The following is a 17,717-nucleotide window of genomic DNA, read 5'->3' as shown; positions in this document are numbered from 1 at the left end:
GGCGGGCGTGAGAGCGGCGCCCAATCTCCGGGGCGCCGGGGGGGGACTGACGGCGGGCTCGGCCAATCGGCGCCGCCCCGATAGGGGCTGGTACGAGGCGCCGGGGGAGCGGATCGCGGAGCGGGCCGCGCGGGGAGGGGGCACGACAAGCTGAGTGGGTGATTTCGCTCCACATCTTCTGTTGTCTACGGCCTCGACTCTGGAAGATTCTCTCCCCCCCCCACTTTGGTACACTCTGCCCCTTTTTTTAGCAGTGCACGCCTCTTTGCTCCATGAGGGAATGCACCCTCTACTCTTTCCTTTTACACGGGGGAGTGCACTTCCTTTACTCATTTCGTGGGAGGAGTGAGCCCCCCTCCCTTTGCTCAGCCCTTTTTCTGGCCGGGAATTGCCTCCCCCCTTGCTCACTTCTCCTTTTCTTACTGGAGGAGTGCGGTGTCCTTACCCCCGCCCCCCCATTTGCCCAGCTATTCCTCATGGAGGAAGTACTTCCCCTTCTTTTTGCTTTATCTTTTCCTCATAGAAGTGACCTCTTTGCTTAGCTCTTACCCTTGCGAGAAGTCCTTTTCTCAGCTCTTTCCAGCTGCTGGTGGTGGGAGTTTGCCTTTTCCTTTTCCCTTTCAAGGAGTACATTCTCTATGGTCTCTAGGACCCTTCCCATTGAGAGAGTAGTCCACATTCCTTGGCCCATGCTCCAAATGATTATGGGGGAAATGCAAACAATTTTCTCCTGTCTTCTCCAATCCCCCCCCCCCCCCCAATCCCTACCTCTCCATGATTCCTAGCTTTTTGTATTTCAGAAATTGGGCTTTTAGACACCCCGGGGCCTTTTTCTAAGTTCTCCACCCTTGGGGTCTGCTTTGCTTAAACAGATTGGCCCCAGCTTTGCTGAAAGCTGTTGCCTCCCCCCTCCACTGCAGTTTGACACTGGGGCCAACCACACAGGATTTAGGTAACTTGCCACTATACTGCCTGAAGCGATCTGGAGTCAAGGACAAGCTGTTCTCCTAGTACCAGATTCATTCAGAATTGAAGTTGGAAATAAACACTCTTGAGGTTCTTTTTCTCTGTCCATTTTTTCTTCTTCCTATCCCATTTTGCCTGGAAATCAGCCTTGCTTCCTTTATGTGAAACTTTTTGGCTTGGGAATTATTTTTTAACTTCTGGTGGGGAAATCTCAGATTTTCTAACCCAGGTTTTTGCATGTTGACCTCTTCTCCACATGTGCTCAGCCCTTTCTCACCAGGAAGAAATTCCAGAAGTGCCATTTGGTGACTTTTTTCCAGTTTTACCCCTGGACAACTTTGAGATAACATTCATGTTCGACATTAGAGGATTATGAAGTATTGGATATAAGGAAATTCTTTTTTTCTTTGCTAGCCACTTTTCCTGGACCTAAGATATATGACCTTTTCAGAGATGGTCAAAAATTTCAGTATTTCATATATTTCTCAAACTGTCTTTAATCTTCCATCTTTTGCTTTTCTCTACCCTCTTCTCCAAATGTCAGTTTTAATTGTTAACGGATAATGACATTCTAGAGTAGTGATGGCCAGCCTTTTAGAGGTGGAGTGCCAGGCCCTGTCCCCACCCTACCCTACCCCCTAGACCTAGTGCCTTGTGGGTCCTCCACCAGAGACTGAGTGCCACCCCCTGTTTATCCCAGACAGGGGAGGAAGGAAGTTCTCCCATTGGGCTCCTGGGCAGAGGGGTGGATAATGAGAAGTGGTTGTGGAGACATGGGAGGGGAATGGCCCAAACACTCCTCTCTAGCTCTGCAGCCTGTGAGTTACCTTAGTCCCTGTGCACTCCCATTGGGCTACTGGGCAGAGGAGCAGGTGATAGTGAAAAATGTGGCAGGTGCTGTGAAGAGGAGGAAGGGAGCAGTTCCACCCAAGTCCCTCTGTCTTTGTAGTAGTGAACTGGAAGTAGGGTGTGAGGGTGGGGAAGGGTATCCAGTGTGCACACAGAGAGTATTCTGAATGGGTTCACCATCACTGTTCTAGAGCATAGAAAGTAACTTCTGGGTTCACTCCCTATTGGGAGGTATTTGTATATAAAGAGAAATAGGGAGATATTGCCTTACTGCTGGGTGAAATTAGGCAGAGTGGCATTTTCGTTCTGAGGGGATCATGCTAACCCTTTCCTCTACCTTATGAGAATATAAGTATTAAAAACTTTTAATTGAATTAACCAATATTTTCCAAAATTAATATTCTGAAATGGCATGTTAATAACATGGATTGTATGTATGCATGCTGGCAATGTAAATTGTAACATTGGAAATTTAAATAAAATCATTTACATCTTTAGGGAAGACTGATGTTAATATTTTAGTTATTTCTGAGCAGAAACTGATATGGTATTATGTATGAAAAGTGCCACTGGATTCTACCTTTTTTTCCTTTTAATTAAACTTATCTTCCACCTTAGAATCAATACTTGTATTAGTTCCAAGGTAGAAGAGTGGTAAGGGTAGGCAATGGGGGTTAAGTGACTTGCCCAGGGTCACAGGGCTAAGAAGTGTCTGAGGCCAGATTTGAGCCTAGGACCTCCTGGCTCTCAATCCACTGAGCTACCCAATTGCCCCTTGGATTCTCTGTCTCTTTGACATAAATCTATTGGTTGAGCCGTTATGTATTTCTTCTATACTGTCTTGGTCTTAAGACACTTTATAAGACAAATGCGAATTATTTTTTTATTAGATGTTAGGTGGTAGACATTATAATAGGAGTTAGTCATCTTTTCCCCTTCTCTGACCTATTAGCTTCCACTTAAGTTTCTAAAAATCAGAAGTTCTCTAGAAGTTTGTCATAAATGTTGTAAAAAATTTAAAATGCCTAATATTCTTTTTGCCTAATAAAGATAATTTCAATCCAAATTAAGGGATGTTTCATATATTAATAAATATTATGTTAATTCAGTGTTAATAAAAAGTATTCTTTGTCATAAATTACAGAAATTTTGTGTATCATTTCTCTAATAGTTGATTTTGTGGAGGCTAGCCCCTTGGGAATACTGAGCTACAGGGGACTGTATATAATTTTTCAACATTCTTCTATGGGTCATTGGACCATTACCCTTCCATGTTTGGCAGATGCAGGGGGAGCATTTCCCAGGATGGTCTTCTGAATTTGTGGAAACTTGGCACAGAAATGAGGCCAATTAAAAAGAAAGGTAACTGTCAAGTTCTTTATTGAAGAGCATTTAGTTTATTAAATAATTTTCTAATGCTAATAGGAAAGTGATGTTTTTTAAGAGGTATAGTGCCACTCTTCCCTGTTCATGAGATTATAGTGTACAGAATGAGAAAGAAAAAAAAAGAGGGGCAGAGCTTGCAAGGGACATTAGAGATTACCTAATCTAATCTCTTGCATTTTATTGGTGAGGAATCTGTGACCCAGAGTAGGTAAAAGGACAATATGGCAGGTTGTTTTGTTTTTTTTTTCATTGTAGAAATATCTTGTCTTCCATTTCTTATTTTCTGCTACTTCCCACTATTGTAGTGATCCTCTATGTTTTTATCACTCTAAAATAGTATGCCTGGAGCAGCCTCTCTTCTTTGGACCATCCCTCTCATATGAGGCTGAATTTAAAGCTGTAGGATTCATGAGAATTATCTTCTTTAAGGATATATGGTCCAATCTTGCCCCAGTTAGTTAATGTGACCTCAAGGTCTTAACCTACTTATTCAGTGGTCCTTTCCACTCTTAGTGATTTCTGTCTTTTCTGGCCAGTCTTTTGTTGATCAATCTATATCCACCTTAACTTTTTTTCTTTTTAAACCCTTACCTTCCTGTTACACAGTATTGACTCCAAGGCAGAAGAGTGGTAAGGGTAGGCAATGGGCTTCAAATGATTTGCCCAGGGTCAAACAGCTGAGACGTGTCTGATGTCAGATTTGAACCTCCCGTCTCTAGGCCTGGCTCTCAATTCTCTGAGCTACCCAGCTGCCCCCTCTTTAAATTTCTAAGAAACACACTTCAGTGTCCTATACAAGTATGTAAGATGTCTCAAATATCTTAGTGGGGTTTTAAGCCATTAACACTGTTAAAGCTTAAAAATGCATTTAGATTTTGTGGAAACGCCCTCAATAGCATTATCTACCCTCCTTTGGACATGAAACACATAGGCATATTGATGAAATTTGAAATATATTGCTGGAAAAACAAATGATGGCCTTGGCCAAATAGAATACTTCGAGTAAAAGGGTAGCAAATTTTTACAACAAAATAGAGAATATTGAACCTATATTAATGCCAAAAATATTTGCAGCATTAAAGAAGTTGGTTCTCTGAATAATTTAATATTTAGTATTTTAAAGGAGGGAAATGCAATTTATATTTTCAAGCCTTTTTGAATATTTTTAAAAATATTTTCTCCAATTCCTTCCATTCCACTTAAGTTTTCTGCTTATATTGGAGAAACCTTCCTCAGGAAAACCTGTTTTGTTTTTGCCAAGGCCGATAAGTTAAAAGTTGCCTTTCTAGAGTTACTTTTCTTTGACTTTGGGGGAAAAGAAAGAGTGTATAGATTGCTACAATGCCCTTCCAAATCTGTGTGGGGAGTTGGAGCATAAAATAAGCTGATCGGTTTTTCTTTCCTTGGAATCACGTGGACTTTAAAAGCCTTTTTTTCTGAAAATTAAAAAAGAAAATCCTAAATATGAACACTAATTTTAGAAAAGCAATTAAATTGCTTTGCAAACCATTTCCCTGGCTTTTTGGCTAGAACTATACTTCTAGCCACAAAGCCTGCAAAAATTCTGGCAAAAGGAGTAACTTCAGGGAACACGCTGTGCTGGGCACACTGGGGATGGATCCTTGAGAGGCCTTTGATTGCCAGGCTAACACAGAAATTTAGACTTGCCAATTTTAATCCTTATTGGCCCAAATAACTGCATCGAGGGCAGGTTGAATTGTACCCTGTTATTGGTTTTTCTTTTTAACATGAATTATGGAAGTAATGAGCTTGTGAAAGTTAATAAAATCTTAGGAGCCAGCTATGACTCATTCTAAGTATAAACGGGGTGCTTGTGTGAAAGTAGGTGGAGACTAGAGGCCACCAAGTGCTGAAAGATGCAACTTTGCATGATGAATAAAATGTCCTATTTGGAGTCAGGAATATCTGGGTTAGAATCCTGACCCTGACATTTGCTATCTCTCTATCTATGGGGCAAGTCTTTAATCTTCCTGATCCTCAGTTTCTTCTATAAATGGGATTAATAATATTTGCATTACTGACCCCTCTCAAAGTTGTGAGGATCATGTGAAATAATGTATGTAAAATACTTTGGAAACTTTAGATTGCTATATGAATATCAGCCTTATTAATAAGGAAGAGGATCAGGATCAAGAGAGAAAGATGGTTTTACATTTAAGCTAAGTTTATATTCTCAGAAACTCAACATTCCTGAAGTCTCATTTCCTACTAATTAATTAAGATGAGTATTTTTTTGGATCCCTCCCTCCCCCATATAGCCCTATTTGCAGAAAGCAGAGAGTAAATCTTTCTCCTTCCTTTAGCAGTTGATGGTTTTGGTATGGTTGTAGTTTATGAATGAATATTTCCCACAGGTTGTGGAACAGTTTACTTTGCCTAAGAAGGATAAGTAAGTAGTTTCACGGATCCAGAAGTTAGACATTGACAGAGTAGGCCTGATCTTGCTATACTGGTCCCCTATATTTTTTTCCTGCTTCTTTGTCCTTCCCTTTAGTGTTAGAAAAAGAAAAAAATTTCCCATTCTTCTTCACTGAGGAGGAGCTATTATTATTTGGGTAGCCCTAAGGAAAGATGAAGTCATTAGTTGTACTTTCTTGGTGTTGAAGAATAGTTTTTAAAATAATTTTTTGTCAAATCAGTGATTTGTATTTGTACTTTGGTGCATTGTAATTGTAAATTTTATTTTATTCTATTTTCAAAATATCTTTTTAGGGACATCTTTTAATGTTGCAATTAATTTTATAGTCTGCATAAGAATCACACTGAACCCAGGAAAGATTAAATCTTGCTCTTAAGAATTACATAGGTAGAAGGGTATAACGGATGGCAAAAAACCAATTAAATGTCTAATTTTTAAATTCAATAAGAAAGATGGACCAACTGATTATTAAATAGTTTTTCTATATAATTGAAATTAGCTTTGAGCTTCTCTTTAGGGAGGCATAATTCAGTTAAAAATTGTGGTGGCCATAAGCATAATAGAAAGATCACAGAATTAGAAGTGAGGAAACCTAGTCTCTAAGCCTCATCTCTCTTGCTAAGCTTGTGATTTTATGTAAATCACTTTTCTTTTTTTCGGCCTCTGTTTCCTCATTTTTAAAAAGGAAAGGCAGGATTAAATGATTTAATTTCAATTAAGCATTCATTTATTGAATGCTTATTATGCTGTAGGCACTGGGAATGCAAACACAAAAAATGAAACTGCTCTTACCCTCAAAGAGCTTGAATTCTACAGGAGAAGTGTTATATATACTTAGATACATAATATCTCATTTATGAACTCATTTACAGAGTAAATACAAAGTAATTTTGGAGCAGAGAGGAAGCACTAATAATTGGAATTCAGAAAAAGCCTTCTGAGCTAGGAAGTGGTACTGGAACCCTGCTTTAAAGTAAGCTAGGGATTCTGTGAGATGTAGGTGACAAGTGAAGGCCTTCCAAAATGCAGAAGCCGAGCAGAGCTGTGTTTGAGAAATAGTAAGAAGGCCAGTTTGATGGGGAAGCAGAGAACATGAGATATAGATTATAGTTTTAAAGGTAATCTGAAGGGCTTTAAATGCCAAGTGAAGAAATTTGTATTTTACCCTAGAGGCAGTAGGGAGCCAGTGAAACTTTTTGAACAAGGTAGTTATATAGTTTTGTTGTTGTTGCATCATTTCAGTTGTGGCCGATTCTTCATGACTCCATTTGGGGTTTTGTAAAGATACTGGAGTGGTTTGTCTTTTTCTTCTCCAGTTTGTTTTACAGATGAAAAACTGAGGCAAACGGTTAAGTGACTTGCCCAGGGTCACACATATGGTAAGTGTCTGAGACTGGATTTGAACTCAAAAAGATGAGTCTTCCTGACTGTAGGCCCAGTGCTCTTGGTGGACCACCTAACTTCCCCATAATAATTAGATCTGTGAATTAGGCATATCAATTTGGGTCAGCTAGATGGTTCAGTAGATAAAGGTCCAGCCCTGGAGATGGAAGGTTCAAATGTGGCCATAGGATACTTCCTAGCTTGACCTCAATTTCTAGACTTTACCTCTTTTCTACCTTGGAACCAATACACAGTATTAATTTTAGGAGAGAAGGTAAGGGTTTAAAAAAAAAAAAGAATTATCAACTTGGCATTTGTGGAGAAGGATAAATTTGAGATGAGGAGAGAGTTTGGAGGTGCAGAGACCAATTAGGAGGCTACTCTTTGCCTTCTATCATCTGGCATGGTGGGGAAACTAGCTCAGTAGGATTTTACCCTAGAGGATTTAGTCTCTTCATTTCTGGAAATCCTATCCTGGGGTCCTTTTTGTCTTGATTGATGCTTGCCTTAATGGCCCACTTCATCAAGGTTTAGCTTCACCCAAGCTTTACTTCACTGTCCACTCTCCCCTGAGCCATTTCTCCACTAACATGAAATTAGGCTCCTACTTCCTTTTTTCTGTTCTGGAACCATAAATTAACTCACATTACTTTTGAAAGGATGTATTAAGTTCCTCTCCCATGGCTCTAATCAGCATCACTGTAGCTTTCTGAACCCAGATACTGCTCCCCAGCTACCTTTTCCTTATCCTGTATGTGACATCTTCTCCATTAGAATGTCAGATCCTTGAGAACTGAGACCGCTTGTGCTTTTCTTTTTATGTCTGTAGTATTTAATATATAGTTAGTGCTTAATAAATGTTTATTCATTCTTCATTCTGCTGAATGGTCTAGGCAAGGTGAAGGACTTGAACAGAGGTGGTAGCTATTAGGTTAGATGGGGGGGATGCCTGCGGGATTTGGAAGATAGAATTGTGGGGGCTTTGCAAATAATTTTATACAATAATAATAATGATAGCTAACTTTTATATAGAGATTACAATGAATCAAGCACCATGATAAATTCTTCACAATTATTATCTTGATCATCACAATAACTCTGGAAGGGTAGAGATACCATTATTATCTTCATTTTACAGATAGAGAAGCTGAGGTAAACATAAAATGTCCATGGTGACACAACTTAAAAGTAGTTTGAGTCTTGATTTGAATTCAGATCTTCCTGTCCCCAGATCATATGCTTTATCCATTGAGCCACCTAAATGACTATAAAGATAGTGCTACCCGTAAAAGAAATAGAACATTATAACAAAGGGGGTAGATTTTAGGGAGAAGGTTATGACTTTTATTTTTTGTCAAGGCAGGGTTAAGATTCATATATGAAACATCCAGGTAGAGAGGTCTGGTAGGCAGACCATGATGTGGGATTGCTGCTTTAGGTGACTGGAAACTGGAAATTGAAGATTTGGGAGGTGAGTGTAGAGAAAAATAATTGAATTCATGCCAATTAAGAGAGGAGGACCTGGGATAGGGCCCTGAGGCCCACCTCTGTTTAAACACAGCCAAGGAAACTGAAAAAGCACAATCAGGCAAGTAATAACATGGAGCATTAATCGAGCACTTGTAGTCTTGTAGTTTTGCACATCTTATTAGTTGATTCTCACACCAACCCTAGAAGGTAGGTGCTATTATTATCTCCATTTCATAGATGAGGAAATTGAGGGGCTCAGTGAGATTGTGACTTGCCCAGAGGTCACACAGCTAGGAAGTATCTAAAGCAGGATTTGAACAACTCACCTATTCCTGATTGCAGGCCCAGTGGCCTGTCCACTGTTCCATCAGCTGCCTAGGTAGAAAAATGAGGATGGCCCTCTAAATAAGTTCTCTTTGCTCTAACTGTATTTGATTCCTGACCCCTTCTCTCTCTCTCTCTCTCTCTCTCTCTCTCTTTCTCTTTCTCTCTCTCTTAAACATTTACCTTCTATCTTAGAATAATACTGAATATCAGTTCCAAAGGAAAATAGTAAATAACTTAAACAGGTTCACACAGCTAGGAAATATCTGGCGTCAGATCTGAAACCAGGACCTCCAAACCTGGTTCTCTATTCACTGAATCACCTAGCTGCCTACCCCTGATCTAAGACCTTCTTTATGATATCTCCAAATTGCTTACCTTGTCTTCTTGGAAGTACATGTTAGTTTTATTGAGGCATCTATTAAGGAAAACAAAACAATGCTAAATTAAGTGAGTTGTGTGTATTTGCAGGCACTGTTGCCAGATGGAAATAATTTGAGGACAACAGCTTCTTTTTGTTCCCACCCACTGTAAGATCAACTAGGAAGGGAAATTAGCCAGGTCTTATGCAATATTGTCAAGTCTGCTTCTCCTTCCCTTGTCTTCTTTTCTGGCCACCCTTAGCACACCTCCAAGGCCTTTCTCTTTCCAAAACTTGAAAGGGGCCTGAAGTCTCACATTTTTTGCTAATTTCACTTTAGTTTAAATGAATTTCAGTTACTACTGACTGTCAGCATTTTTGCATTTTAAATCTATGATTGTGAAGACAAGTTTTAGCACTCATCCCACTTCTGTGCTGAAAAAATGAGATTGGTCAAAAAGGAGGCTCTAAAATCTCACTAATGTAAGTGAGCCTTTTAAAGTGATTTGGCATGATGGGTTACAATAGGACGATAGTAGCGGGTTACATTTATATAGCATTTATTATGTCCAGGCTCTGTGCTAAGTGCCTTATAGTAATTATCTCACTTGATCCTCAAAGCAATCCTGGGAGGTAGATGCTGTTATTAACCCTATTTTACAGATGATAAGACTTAATAAGTTGGAGGCTAAAATCTTCCTGACTCCAGGCCCAGCACTCTATTCATTGTGCTACCTATAGTTCCCAACAGTCTTTTATTTACTGGGAGGATGGCAAAGATTGGTAAATGGTACATTGCTCCAGGTGCAGATGTCAAGAATCTCTAAGTAAGAGATAATAAACAAATAGAGCAGTGATGGAGAACCTATGGCATGCAGAGTGCTCTCTGGGCACATGTGCCACCATTCCCTCCCTACCCCCCAACTAGAGAGTCAGAGGAACCAGAATGGAGCAGCTCCTCTTCCCCTTTCCACCCTGCCTGAAGACCTTTTTTTACATCCCCCTACCCCTTTGCCCAGCAGCCAATGTAAATGCATAGGGGTTTAGGTGGGTGCCTCATAGGTGGCACAACTGGAGGGGAACAGAGCACTTGGGCCATTCCCCTTCTCCTCTCTATACTCACTGAGAACATTCCTCACTTCACCCACCCCTCTGCAGCCCAGTGGGAGTGTTCCCTTCCTCCCCTGTGTGGGATAAGGGTGGGACACGGCATAGCACATGGTCTCTGGTGGTGGGGCATGACACTCCATCTCTAAAAGGTTTGCCATCACTGAAATAGAGGAACCTGTATTTGACATAAGCTTTCTATGCCCTTATATGGATGTGCTGGACAAGACGCCATTCCTTTAGAGTTTCCCTATTTGCTCCAATTTTGTCTCTGTCTGACCTCCCTACCCTCAGCTTAATCCTTTTCAAAACTCAGATGTATATGCATGTGGGAGAAACAAATAGTATAACTGAAAAAGAGGGTTGTCAGGAAAGAGGTTATCATTTGAATCCCGCTTTGAAATATTAGTTGTACATCATTTGGCAAAAGCCATAAGCCTGGTGTTGAAAAACTCCAGGGTAAAGGACTAAGAACAGGAAAATCATTCGGGGGTAATTATGGTTATTAAACATCAGAGCTTGCCCCTTCATTAAATGGGGACTCTAGTTTCAGATGATAGAATAAGTTGACATTAATGTTTCCCTTTATGACCCATTGATTGATACTTAACCAAAAATAGTTATTGATACCTTTGTTTTTATATCACCTACATCACCTACTCATTTCCTTCCTCATTTTCTCCCAAAAGATGATAATTCCCTCCCTTATAACAAATAGCTAATATATTGAAATTAACCAACCTATTGACAAAATCTGACATTATATGCAGTTTTGTACATATATCACCTCTCCAAAGAAGGGTGGAGGGGTGTCTTTTATTTCTTCTCTGAGGTCAAGCTTGATCATTATAGCTTTACAGTATTTGATTTTATTTTGTTGTTATTGTTTCTTCCATTGACATTGTTAAAATTATGTGTATTGTTTTTCTGGTTTTGCTTTACTGTATCAGTTTATATTAGGCACTATTTACCTTGAATGTTCCCACAAATACCTTTCACATTAGAATAGCAAAAGAATTTGTTGTCATCTTGCTTCCCAAACTGAGGAAACCCTGTTCCCAAGCTAACCTTTCAATTTTCTACAGACTTAGGTGAGACCTTGTTGTCCTCAAAGTATGGTGGAATCTGATTATAGTTAGTTATAACTGTCAACTTTGAAGCCAGTAACCCACTTCCCTTCCACCCTATTTGTTCTTCGCACCAAGGGATGAAGTCAAGTAATTAGACCTGGGTAAATTTAATCCATATTCAAGGAATATTATTTAAGAGGCTTTTATGTCTGGTTTAGCTAGGTGGCTCAGGATTGAGAGCCAGGCCTAGAGATGGGCAGTCCTGGGTTCAGATTTGGCCTCAGACACTTCCTGGATGTGTGACCCTGGACAAGTCACTTAACCCCCATAGCCTAGCTCTTACTACTCTTCTGCATTGGAACTGTTATAATGAATTTCTCCACGGTATTGATTCTAAAAGTATTGTGTACATAACACTGTTAAACTGATCTTTATCTTGCTGCCAGAATAATTTTTCCTTTGCCTAGCTATAGTCAGTCCTTTGCCTCCAAACCTTAAATTTCCTGTTTGAAACTTGACTGCTAGCATCCAAAATCCTGGTCCTCAACCTTTGTTTGTGACCTTATTTCACATTAATCTCCTCTTTGTATCCTCATCCAAATAAGCAACTTCTTTTCTACCCTCCCTCTAAAAAAACCAAAATAGAGCATCCCCAAACCTCAAAAAACCCTCACACCTCCCAGACATGAGCTATCTAAGCCTCCAAGTCAATGTTTAGACTATTTTACATTTATTCCTCTTCATTTATTGTGCTCTTATCCTTTATTTTATATTTATTATAAACAACTATCAACAAAGTCAAAGAATTAAGTAATGCTGAAAAGTATAGAATAACATCTTTCATGAAAGCTTTCAACTAAAATGGATTTGTGATCTTATAGATTCAGGGAATTCCCTCCAACAAAGTAAATTGTAACTCATGCCCACTTGTCCTTTCTTTGCTACTTCTGCTAATCTCCTTCCATAAATTTAACACAAGGATCCACCCAACTTTCCTGATCCAGAGGTCTTCTTTTTTATAGACAGGATGCCATGATCTGCCCATCTTTTCTTCCTATCATCCAATTTCTTTAATGATGTCTTTTCTTTTTCTTCTTCAGCATTCCTTAGTTATATGTTTTAGCCCACTTAAACCCATCATTTGCCTTTTTGTTATGCATTTTTAAAACTCTTCCTCCTGTAAGGGTTAAAATCAGGGTTTTGACTAAATAAGAGAGCAGTTTTTAATAATTTAAGTTTTAATGAGAATATATAGTAGAATTGTAAATTAATGTTATCCCTTTAAGCCAGAGAAAAGGAAACTTCTAGCAGCTTTTAAAAATTAACATTTTAGTTAATTTTTAACTAAATGTTTAAATATTTAACTAAATAGTTAAAATAGAAACAGTAAAAGAATATAGTAAAGGAAAGAAATATAGGAAAGAGATAGAGAAAGAAAATTTCCTAATGTCTATTCTAGTTATCCTATAACTACTTATAATTACTACTTAAAACTCCTATATCTACCTATAACTGCCTATAATGGCCATTTGAGAAAGTCCAGCTGATCACCCTTAAGCTCAGCTTGCCAGGCATAGTCAATATATATATATTGCCCTTACTGTCCACAACTGACAGACCAACTGTTAGCAACTGACTCCTTTTATAACCTTTTTCTACCTTACTTCCTGTCTCTATGGTTCTTCCTTTTTGTCTCTATGTTTTCTACTATCTATCTCTATGGTTTCTACTTCCTGTCATTGTGGGCTGGTTAATCTCTACACATCTCTATTTTAAGAAGTCCTTCAGGTCCCCAGTTAAATTAAAAAAGGAATAAAAAGTTCCTTTTTACAATCCCCCCTGTGATCCTTTGGGAGGCTAGTCTCCCCAGTGGATCAATTAAACATATCTAACTTTTACTTCTAAATATCTTCCTGTTTAAGATACCTATAATAGTACACTAATAGAAAACTAAAATAATAAGGAAAGGGGAAATAAGATAAAAAGAAAGCAAAAGGAATGGTAGGTAGGCGTGTTGACAAAAAGCCAATTGAAGGCAATCCCCTTTGGCATAAGAAATTTACATTCATTAAATGCATTCAACCCCCTTCAGTTCAATCAATACTTCCCACAGTTCACATTAGAGCTTCTGATGCAGTGTAGGTTTCTTTATGGCGTCTTCTTAAAATAGTTTACTTTTCTTGATTCAGGGAGTTAAAAAATCCTAAAATTACTCTCAAAAGATTTCAAATCTTGGATTTTACAAAATACAATTCCCAATTACAAATAATTACAAATTGCAATTACAAATAATAAAATCCTAAATCTTAGAATTTATGAAAATTATACTATGGAAAATAAGAACCTGGAGATATCAATTTAAATCTAACAGATACTACATAAAAAAGTATACAGTCTTAATAGATAATACATAGAAATGTATACAATCAATTCCCCCCCGAGGTGGGTGTTGACCAAAACTTATAACACTTTGTAATACTTATCATTTACTTATTTAACTTTTCTCTATAGTCCTATAAAGCACAATAATATTATAACCATTTCTAAACAGAATACATGTCAGTACGTGTATTTAAAACAAAATACAAATTCTATAATATAATATAAATTATACACTTACCCTTTGGCTAATGGATACCTAAATTCATTCTATTGCAAAATTAAAAAAATATTAATATTGGTATCATGTGCTTCAAGTACAAGGGAAAATCAAATATCCTAAAAATAAAAATTCCGGAGTTCAGTATCAATGAAAATAGTGTCCAATTGTCTCTGTAGTTTATCTTCAATGTATGTGACAGGTACAGTCAATCAGTTTCGATGGAAGGTACTTGTTTTATGTGGGAGCAATGTATCTACAAGGTCTTTTCTCCATTTTTATAGATGTTGGAGTGGGTTAACAGTTCTTGAAACAGACCTTCCCAGGCTGGCTAAGTTGCCCCTATGCACTGGAAGTTCTTTACATATATTTTGCCTCCTGGCTTAAGATCATGAAGGGAAAAGTCTATAGGTCCTCTTATACTACAGCTCTGGATTCCTGAAGCTCCCTTAATTTTATTTGCAAATCTTCTATATAGGAATCAATAGAAGTATCTCCCTCTAGCGTGTATGCAGGATGAAAAGGCTTAGCTTGTATAGGTGGATGTCCAAAAAGTATCTCAAATGGTGAGATATATAGATCTTCCCTGGGCCTGCTTCAAAGATAAAATAGGGCACAGTTTTCCAATCATGGTCTTAAGTTCTTTTATGGTTGGACTAAATATATGAGAATTTTAAGATAATACTGTGGTCGCTGATTTTAAAATTAATACAGCCTAAGTCAAAATGACTTTTAGCAGCTTTTATTTACAAAAAAAGGTGTAGAGAAATGAAAGAGAAGATGAGTAAGAAGTCTAGCTCATCACCCTAAATGTTGTTCCTGTCCCTGGCTGAATTCACTCAGGACTTGTTAACCCCTCAGCCAGAGGACTTGGTGTTGAATAAAGCAAGAGTTCAACCCACACAACCTCCTCCAAGAAGGGGAGTCCTCTCCTTAACTAATATCTCCAGAAGCTAGGAAAGGAAGGTCAGCTTTTCACTCAACAGGAGAAGATACAAAGGGAAAAGATCCAGGAGCAGTCTTACCAGAAGTAGTTATAAGAGCTGCAGTCTCAGTTCAAGCTCCTCCACGCCAAAAATTCAGGATGAAGACTTCTTGCACAGGAAGTTCAACATCTTTTATAGTCCTTTTTTTACTTCCCTATCTGTCCTTTCCTCCACTTTATGGGAACCAATTGCAGTTTTTAAATTTGCTTAGCACTGCCCAGGTGGTGGTCAGTGCTTCTGGAGTTGTCACCTACTTTAGTAAATGGCTAGTGGACCTCCCCTACTTAGTGTTAAGTAGAAGTGTCTATGCTTTTGGTTGATTAATTTTGAAAGTAGGCAAGGGGAGAGTCAATCTCATCTTCACAGTTCTCAATTCATTGTTTCAATTTGCTTTGAGCTCTGGGGAAGATATGGTACATGGAATTTAGGAGCACTTTGGCAACAAAAGCCACTGTGACTTGAGTGGTAGGAAATGCATCCAGCCATCTGGTCAGTTGGTCTGCTATGACTAGACATAATTTATAATGTCCAGCCTTTGGCATTGTAATAAAATTGATTTGTAGATGTTCAAAAGACATGTACGCCAGAGAAAGCCCACCAAAAGCTTTTCCACAAAATGCATGTTGGTTATATGCTTGATACATGGAGCAGGCTGCACACACTTCAGAGGCTCTGGTAGTTATACCAGGGATATCCATTCTCTTAGCAGAGTCTATGATTCCTTGGGTTCCAAAATGAATGTTTTTATGAATGGATTGACATACAAGGGATGAATCTAATTTGTTATTGGTTGCCAAAGTTAGAATTAGTTCAGGTCCTTGTAAGGCAGCGAGTTTTGTAGCAGTATTTGCCTGGTGGTTCCCTCTAGAGCCAGGGTCAGTTCCATCTGTATGGGTAGAGCAATGTACAACAACCAGGTCTTCAGGTAGTTGGAGAGAAGAAAGAACTTCATTAATGATTTCTGTTTTGGGTTTTTTTTTTCCGTGATACTTTTTTCTGTTTGTTTTTATTGTGATACTTTTCCCAACTGAAATTAAAAATCCCCTTTGAAGCCAAAGCATACCCACTGCATGACATATACCAATGTATATTTGGAAACTGTATAAATTGTTGCTTTCTTACCTTTTGCAATTATAGGCATGCTTTAAAGCTATGAGTTCTGCATTTTGAGCAGTTATATTTGAGGGCAGTAAAGCTGACCACAGAGTGGCAACTTCTGTGACTCCAGCAGCTCAAGTGTATTGTATACCATCCCTCATGAAAGAAGAACTATCAGTGAATAAGACTAGATCTGGGAGTGTCCAGGAGATTATCTCGAGGTTTTTCAACCATGGACACTAAAGATTCACAGTTGTGTAATGGTTCTCCTGTAACTGTTAAATCTGGAAGCAAGGGGTCAGGGCTAAGTGTTGTGCAATGTTTTATGGTGATATTTTCTTTGCCTAACAAAGGTTACTTTGTATTTTGTGAGCTTCTGGTCAGAAAATGTCCATGTTCTATGCCTTAGCAACAATGCTTTGATTTCATGTGGACACGTTATTGTTAGTGGGTATCCCATTGCTAAATCAGGAGATTTAGTTACTATAAAGCAGAGGTTCCCAAACTTTTTTGGCTTACCGCCTACTTTCCAGAAAAAAATATTACTTAGCCCCCTGGAAATTAATTTTTTAAAAAAATTTAAGAGCAATTAATAGGAAAGATAAATGCACCTGTGGCCATCACCGCTTCCCTGGATCGCTGCAGCACCCACCAGGGGACGATAGCGCCCACTTTGGGAATCACTGCTATAAAGCTATTGCAGCTATGCCTCTAAGACATGACGGTGCCCCTGAAGCTACTGGGTCCAGCTGGGCTGAGTAATAAGCAACTGGACATTGAATAGGACCTAAAGTTTGGGTCAAAACACCTGAAGCTACCCTTCTCTATTTGTGTACATATAAAGTAAATGGCTTGGGGGCAGCTGGGTAGCTCAGTGGAGTGAGAGTCAGGCCTAGAGACAGAAGGTCCTGGGTTTAAGCCCGGCCTCAGCCACTTCCCAGCTGTGTGACCCTGGGCAAGTCACTTGACCCCCATTGCCAACCCTTGCCAATCTTCCACCTATGAGACAATACACCGAAGTACAAGGGTTAAAAAAAAAAAAAGTAGATCAAAAGTAAATGGCTTTTTATATTTTGGGATGCCTAGAGCAGGGATAGACAAGATAGCCGGTTTCAATTTAGAAAGAGCTGACAAGTGTTCCACCTCTATCCTAAGTGGTTAAGTGACTGAATTTTTTGTCAATGCTATAAGGGGTTTAGTGATTTCCTCATAGCAAGGAATCCACTGTCTACAAAACCCTGTTGCTCCTAGAATTGCTCTCAACTATTTCCTAGAGGGAGTGCTTAATTTTTTAATATCTTCAATGTGCTTAGGGGAAATGAAGTGGGTACAAGCAGTTAAAATAAACCCTAAATACTCCATTTTGGGGAGAAATCACTGAACTTTTGCCTTTGAGATCTTGTGGCCTCTCTTATATAGTTCCAAGAGAAGATGTTTGCTATCTTCTTGTCATGCCTGGCATTTGGTAAGGCCAAGAGCAAATCATCTACAAAGTGTATCAAAAGGTTCTCCTTAAACTAAATATTTTCTAAATCTTGTGTTAAAATCTGCAAATAATGAAGTCGGACTTTCCATGTACCCTTGGGGCAAACAACACCATGTCCACTAGGAACTTTTCCAGGTGAAGGCAAATATATTTCTGGAAATCTTCATAAATGAGTATTGAGAAAAATACTGA

General features: G+C 38.8%; 1 protein-coding gene across 2 annotated transcripts in view; it reads left to right on the top strand.

Moving 5' to 3' along the window:
* The first annotated feature begins 3,157 nt into the window (after positions 1-3,157).
* The window catches only part of PHF20 (PHD finger protein 20), a 127,731-nt gene continuing 113,171 nt past the window's right edge, over positions 3,158-17,717 (top strand). For both annotated transcript variants that reach the window (XM_044664352.1, XM_044664351.1), the window contains exon 1: positions 3,158-3,177. The gene's annotated coding sequence lies outside the window, so the exon portion shown is untranslated. The remainder of the gene's footprint in view (positions 3,178-17,717) is intronic.

This window comes from Gracilinanus agilis, chromosome 2, assembly GCF_016433145.1.
Source record: "Gracilinanus agilis isolate LMUSP501 chromosome 2, AgileGrace, whole genome shotgun sequence".
NCBI lineage: Eukaryota > Metazoa > Chordata > Mammalia > Didelphimorphia > Didelphidae > Gracilinanus > Gracilinanus agilis.
Note: the sequence above shows the minus strand (reverse complement) of the source record. Positions and strands in the feature narration are given on the sequence as shown.